This window comes from Echeneis naucrates, chromosome 8 (genome assembly GCF_900963305.1).
Source record: "Echeneis naucrates chromosome 8, fEcheNa1.1, whole genome shotgun sequence".
In the NCBI taxonomy this organism is placed as follows: Eukaryota; Metazoa; Chordata; class Actinopteri; order Carangiformes; family Echeneidae; genus Echeneis; species Echeneis naucrates.
In genome coordinates, this window is record NC_042518.1 from 4,324,047 (window position 1) to 4,330,046 (window position 6,000).

General features: G+C 44.5%; 1 protein-coding gene across 1 annotated transcript in view; it reads right to left on the reverse strand.

Moving 5' to 3' along the window:
* gpr146 (G protein-coupled receptor 146) overlaps positions 1-5,608 on the reverse strand; it is a 29,452-nt gene extending 23,844 nt beyond the window's left edge. The window contains exon 1 of the mRNA XM_029507834.1: positions 5,593-5,608. The gene's annotated coding sequence lies outside the window, so the exon portion shown is untranslated. The remainder of the gene's footprint in view (positions 1-5,592) is intronic.
* Positions 5,609-6,000: the final 392 nt, after the last annotated feature.

Consider the following 6,000-nt stretch of genomic DNA (forward strand, 5'->3'; position numbering starts at 1 on the left):
CCGTACAGCAGAAAAGAGTGAAATATCTCTTTGATATCTTGCAGATATGTCTCTTTGTTGAAACGACTGGAATCATGTCGAGGAATGGCATGTCAGATCATTTCAGTGATCTTCAAAATGACAGCCAGCTCTTCTACAATCACAAGAAGCAGCTATGGCGTCGGAGGGAGCCAGTTGCTGGGAGACAGTTCTGGTCTTGCCAAATACCAGGCATCTGGATTGAGTTTCACTCAGCTTGGGCCATGTCCTCAGCAGATGGTCCTCACCAAACAAGCAACTAAACACTGATTAGAACCAGAGGGGCGGTCCTCGCGCTTACTGTACACGCACTAGTTTACGCATACTTTTCAAAAGACCAGTTTTACTAACATGCACGTCAGGGCGAAAAGCACTTCCACACTTTTCTGCGGTTGGAGCAGACGAAGCTTCATTTACAGTTCAAACTTGATGACGACTGGCCGTCAGAGTTTCTTTCTGTTCCTGACAACTTCATGGAGTGAAGTGATTAGTGAAGCTAAAAATGTAATTCAAGTTTCAAGTGATTTCAGTCTGGCCCGCATTTTTGCACAGGACAGAGGCAAACGATTTGTTGGCACGATAGCTGGTCTGGTGTGTTTCAGTGAAACATCTTCATCAAGCTCTTCGACGAGAGCAAACAAGTGGGAGGCGACAAAAGAGTGAGACGTCACCTTGCCGCTGCAAGCTGGCACACCGCCACACAATATTCACCCCTTTTCATCCAGACAGAGCGTCCCTCGAATTACCAAGCATTAGCTCCTGGACCCTTTGCAGAGGGAGGCGGGGGGCACACTGAGCTACTGTTCAGCTGGAATACAAGATGGCAGGTTCTTTTGAAAAGCTCACCACATGATGCCCACATGATACAAAAACACACTGCAGCGCTAACCCACAATGGCCACAGAGTTTACTAGCTATGTGGGAGCTGATGAGAGCAGACTGTGAGTGTTGGCAGCTGCCATGGTGGTCCCAAAGACTCCACGGCGACATCCATCATGCTTTAAACAGGCTGAATGTGGGATTTCGGCTAAACCCTGACTAGGTGTTGAGGATTTCGGGATGTTGGAGGCCGGACGGTTTACTTTGTAGCAAACTGTCACCTTCAATTTGTTTGCCTGTCCCCGCTGAGGCATCTTTACTCATCTGAACCAAAGACAATAAAGCAAAGTCCACCACGGTGGTGACATTTCATTTTTATTTCCAACTGTTTCTATAACGGCTGAGTATCTGAGTAGTCAGATATGTTACCGTCCATATACCCCTTCAGCGTGTAGAGTAAGGATCAAATGGGTCGCAAGCAGTGAGGGCAAGTTATTTCACTTCACACCTGCTCTGATAATATGTTGCACGCGTTTGTGAAAGAGTAAACAGGCTCTCAAAGTCAGAGTCAAGTTCGCAGGCGACAGTGAAACAAAACATGGGACAGCTGAGCCAGTTGTGAAACATCGTGTGCTCGGACAGGACGGGAGGATAACATTTTAACAGCTGCTCCTGTCCTGAAAAAAACAAAAACAAAACAACAACCTGAAAGTGTTTTCACCGACTCCACTTCCACTGTGAGCCGGAGGGCATGAGAGAGGGGCCGACATTATACACTGTTCCCTGGACTCACATGTGACCACAGAGGCTCTCTTTAGATTTGTGTCTCTCACTCTGATTCCCCTTTGGGGGGGTTCCTTCGGTCCATTCCCACAGCCTCCCCGCGAGGGTCCGGCTGGGATGAAGACAGAGAGCGCTCCATATGACTGCACCTCCCACCCAGTGAACTCTGACTGGAAAGACATTTTCAGCTTCTCAGCACATTCACACGTCTATCCAGTACAGATGAATACTGGAGTTTGTGCTGAAGAAATGCTAATTTTCCCCTCTGCTCATATTTAACTGCCTTGTTCGCACATTTCTGCACTCGACCATCCAACTAATGCATGGAATGAAAGGGGGCAAGCTATCCTTCATGAGAACTGACTTTGGGAACCACAGTTAGTGTGCTTGCCGAGCTGAGTGGATAAACAGAGGATTCATGTGGACGTGCCCTGCAACAATAATGACTTCTTCACAGAGCCCTCTTTGTGGAAAGATATGGTTTTCATATAAAGGGGGTATGTTTAAGTGTTTTTTCCCCAATTGCTGAGCATCCTTTCTTGTGGCGAAGGTCACTTTGCCAAGAGCTTTGGCGATTGCTGCGTTTACAACACAAGAGGCAAAAATACCACCCAGAGAAGACATTGTTAAGGTTCGAGTCCTTATTGAGCCACGTCCAGAATCTCAGCTGCGTTCCCGGTCAGGGGCTGGGGCTGCATTTCTTCAATGAATATGTCATAACAAGTAAACTACACCCAAGTATCCTCCCAGCCGGGCCTGCTTTTCTGAAATGATTGGGAACAAGCCCACCAGATTTTGCTGCAAAAAAAAAAAAAAAAAAAAAAAAAAAAGATACGAAAATGCTTTTAATTTGGCAATTTGTCAAATTGTCATAATATTCCCTCTGAGTATCTGGACACCTACAGAAAGGGACAATATGGCCTGGTGAGCATGCTAAATTCAGTTGGAGGAGAAGAAGTGGCAGAAACGGAAGTAAAAGAGTTAACATTGATGCTGGAGGTCTGATGCTGAATTTGGTGAGTAAACAGCTGTTAACGCGAATGTTGCTGATGCTGATGCTGAACCATGGACAATATTTCTAGTTCTCAAAGCCAACAATCACAAAACTTCCCATGGGCCGTTTGTGGATGATCCTGTTCATGTGATAATCTTTTGGCTGCTCAGATGTCCATAAAGGTCTTATTGTTCCTTATCTGCCAGGGCACACTATATTTTGCTGTACATAATCTAATATGCTGAACTGTCATAACTGCTTATGTAGAGTGCCTTAGAGCCTGCAGCTGCGCAGACCCCCTGAAGACATTTGAACAAGAGCATGAACATGAAGACGAAATGAAGGCTGGGAGCCGATGTTTGCAAGCAAGAGCACCAGCGGGGGGAGGAGTCTGCTCGATGAGTTTGCTCAAGAGACCAGCACCAACCGTCTCTGAGGAAGAACGAGGAAAAAGTCGCATTATTGCACTGACCACGAGCCCTGTTATGTCATACAGCTATGGACGAAAACCAAGACAAGCACAGAGAAACGGTACAAAGAGGAGAGAAGAATTGTATTTGATAGTAGATGAATTTCAAATGAATTCATGGGCTGAAAGGCGTGTAGGACCATGTGAAAAAACTAAAAAGGGTCTTTACATCACTCCCATACACATCAGGAAATATGTGCAGTCCGTACAGACATTAAATGAGCGCAATAGGAAGCACATTGTGTTTAATCTCGCTTCAGGGCCAGTGTTTCCTGTCTGAACCGTAACAGTGGGGCTGCTGCGGTTTGCTCCAGAATGTTTCTTGTGCAACAAAGTTTGGGAAGTGTGAAAAGTTTGTTGACCTTCAAATGAACTAGGCAGATTTTGCAACTGGCCACATTCTCGCTCTTTCACCTCTGGTGGCCATGGATACAGTCGTCTTTGTTATTTAGTGGCCATCAAAGACTTCAAAGACAGAGCTGTGAACACTCTGGCTCCGCAACTGACCACTTGACCCTCGGACGCCCCGCTTGTGGATAGCCGTGATAGGAAATGAACTCAAAATTACTCTGACCACAATCAGCCGGGGGATGAGAAAAGGACTTCAGATCTGAGGATATTAGCCTCTGCAGTGCCAAGAGAGAAGAATACACAGCCCAGCCCAGTGATAAATACCAGAGTGGTGGTCCTTCACATTCAACTAATACTGACGTTGGGTGGCATGGCTGCTACTTTGAAGGATTCACACTGTGATTGTGTTAGTTCTTGCTTCTGAAAAGAGCAGCAGTGGCACAATAACAAGACGACTAAACGGCCTTGGTCAAAACGTCATCTTTAATGTCACCCCCGCCGTTGATTCGATGATGAGGGTACTTCGACTCCAAGCGGAAACGAGTCTTTTCCCCCTGCAGCTATTCAGACTTTTTGGGACTTTCATACATTGTGTGTAATTAGAGAGGACACAGTTTGTGTGTTTCTTCAAGGGAGGGAAAAAGTTTTATGACTATCTATCTTCACAGGCAAAATGTGCCAAAAAAAAGTTTATGTTCGGTTTGGTTATAAAACTGTGTCACTGTATATCACTCTGATGGAAAATGAGTCTGTTTAATCAGTTTTATCAAAGGCAGATTGTTGGCACAGCCCCTAAATAAAGTTTTCCTCAAGGCCTGCCATTTTGCTCTTCCAGTGCCAAAACACACAACGTGCATTAAATGACAAAAGGATTATTTTACTCAGACTGTTTGTATTTTAAAGGAGGGGGGGCAAAACTAAAACGTCTACAGGATGAGATCAATTCTATCATGCATTTTAAACTATAAATCTTTTTGGATGTGAACATGACATCAGAATCTCATACATTCAAATGCAATTACCATTTACAGTAGCTTTTTGTTTCTCGCAGTTTAATGTTCCAACTCGAAATGTGCCTCATTCTGTTGCTGTGTATGCGTGCATGTGTGCCAAAGTTTCTCTTTCTTCATCTCAAACCTTCACGGAGCGCTATATATAAATCTCACAGCTTCTTTTTGGACCAAGCGTTGCCTGCTGCACGCTAAATTTAAGTGACAGCCTTCTGTTGAGCTCGAGGAAACTCGCAGCTTCGGAAACCGTTGCATGCAGACTCTCACCATGTGGCAGCTCATTGTGTTGTCTCCGTGTTTTGTAAAGTTAAGAACACAAAGTGTCCCCTTACGCACAAACTGCCAAGAGAAAATACAGTCTGGAGGTACACAGACTTCTACAGACAAACCGCTGCCAACACTTGCATACAAAAAATCCATATGTTTCCATTGTTGGGACTATGCTGTCATTAGAATTATATAAAGCAAACTCCTTAATTATCATTCATCATTGTGATTTGTGGGAGAGATTAGATCGCGTACATGCAGCTAAGAAAGTATAGAAGTCACGTGTGCTGTTGCAGAAATAACCAGGAATGGATGTGCGTGTTTGATACCAACCGAGGGAACCACAGTGGGCGTGCTCAGCGAACTGAGTGGATAAACAGAAGATTCATGTGGACATGTCGTGCCATGATAATGATTTGCTCTGTGTGAGGAAAGAAAATAGCTCTGTTTTCATTTAAATCCCGAACTGAACATCTTTCTCTGACATCAAACTATGGTGTTGGGCAACTTTTTTTTTTTTTTTTTTTTTTGCAGAACCATCCTCTCTGCAACGACTCAGCTGTTTGTCTGCCAGGAAATACATTCACAAACAAGATATCCAGTTGTCTCGGGGGTAACAGGGATGAAATGACCTATGGTTTCACACAAAGCCCTCTGGGCTGTCGCTAGACAGAAAGATCAGAAGGAAATCAGATTCTTCTCGTGATAGTGTTCTTATCACATGTTTATAAAGCTCTTCTTGTAATTCTTTTGCTGGGGCGTATTATGTTTCCACATACATAGTTCTGCTTTGTACAACAGTCATAAACTATTATTTAAAGCTCTTCACAGCCCAAAGCACATTTATGTATATGACCTTTAAAGAAGAGCTGGGAGCCAACCTTTCAGTTTGTTCATGAAACCAGCCATCTTTCCATCCCTCCATCCATCTATCCATCCATGTCCAGGGGGCATTTGATGTGACGCAACTGTGGACAAAAAATAAATAAAGATAAAACAAGTGCGACAAAGCAATAGGACTGCACTGCAGCGAGCAACATTCCTAAACTTGATACCAACAGCGTTGGCCGAGCGAATCATTTTCCATTAATGGATCAACTGTTTCTGAGCCTTTGAATTTCCCACATTGTTGCTTTGTATGAAACGGGGACAGCAGACAATGAGAGGAAGTGAAGGGGAGCGACAGGACGCGACTCTGCGAAGGGCTCGGGCTGGTTTTAAGCCCAATTCCCAGCAGCCACTGGGAGCTACCATTAGTCATCGAATGTTAGCGTAAAACTGGTGATCAG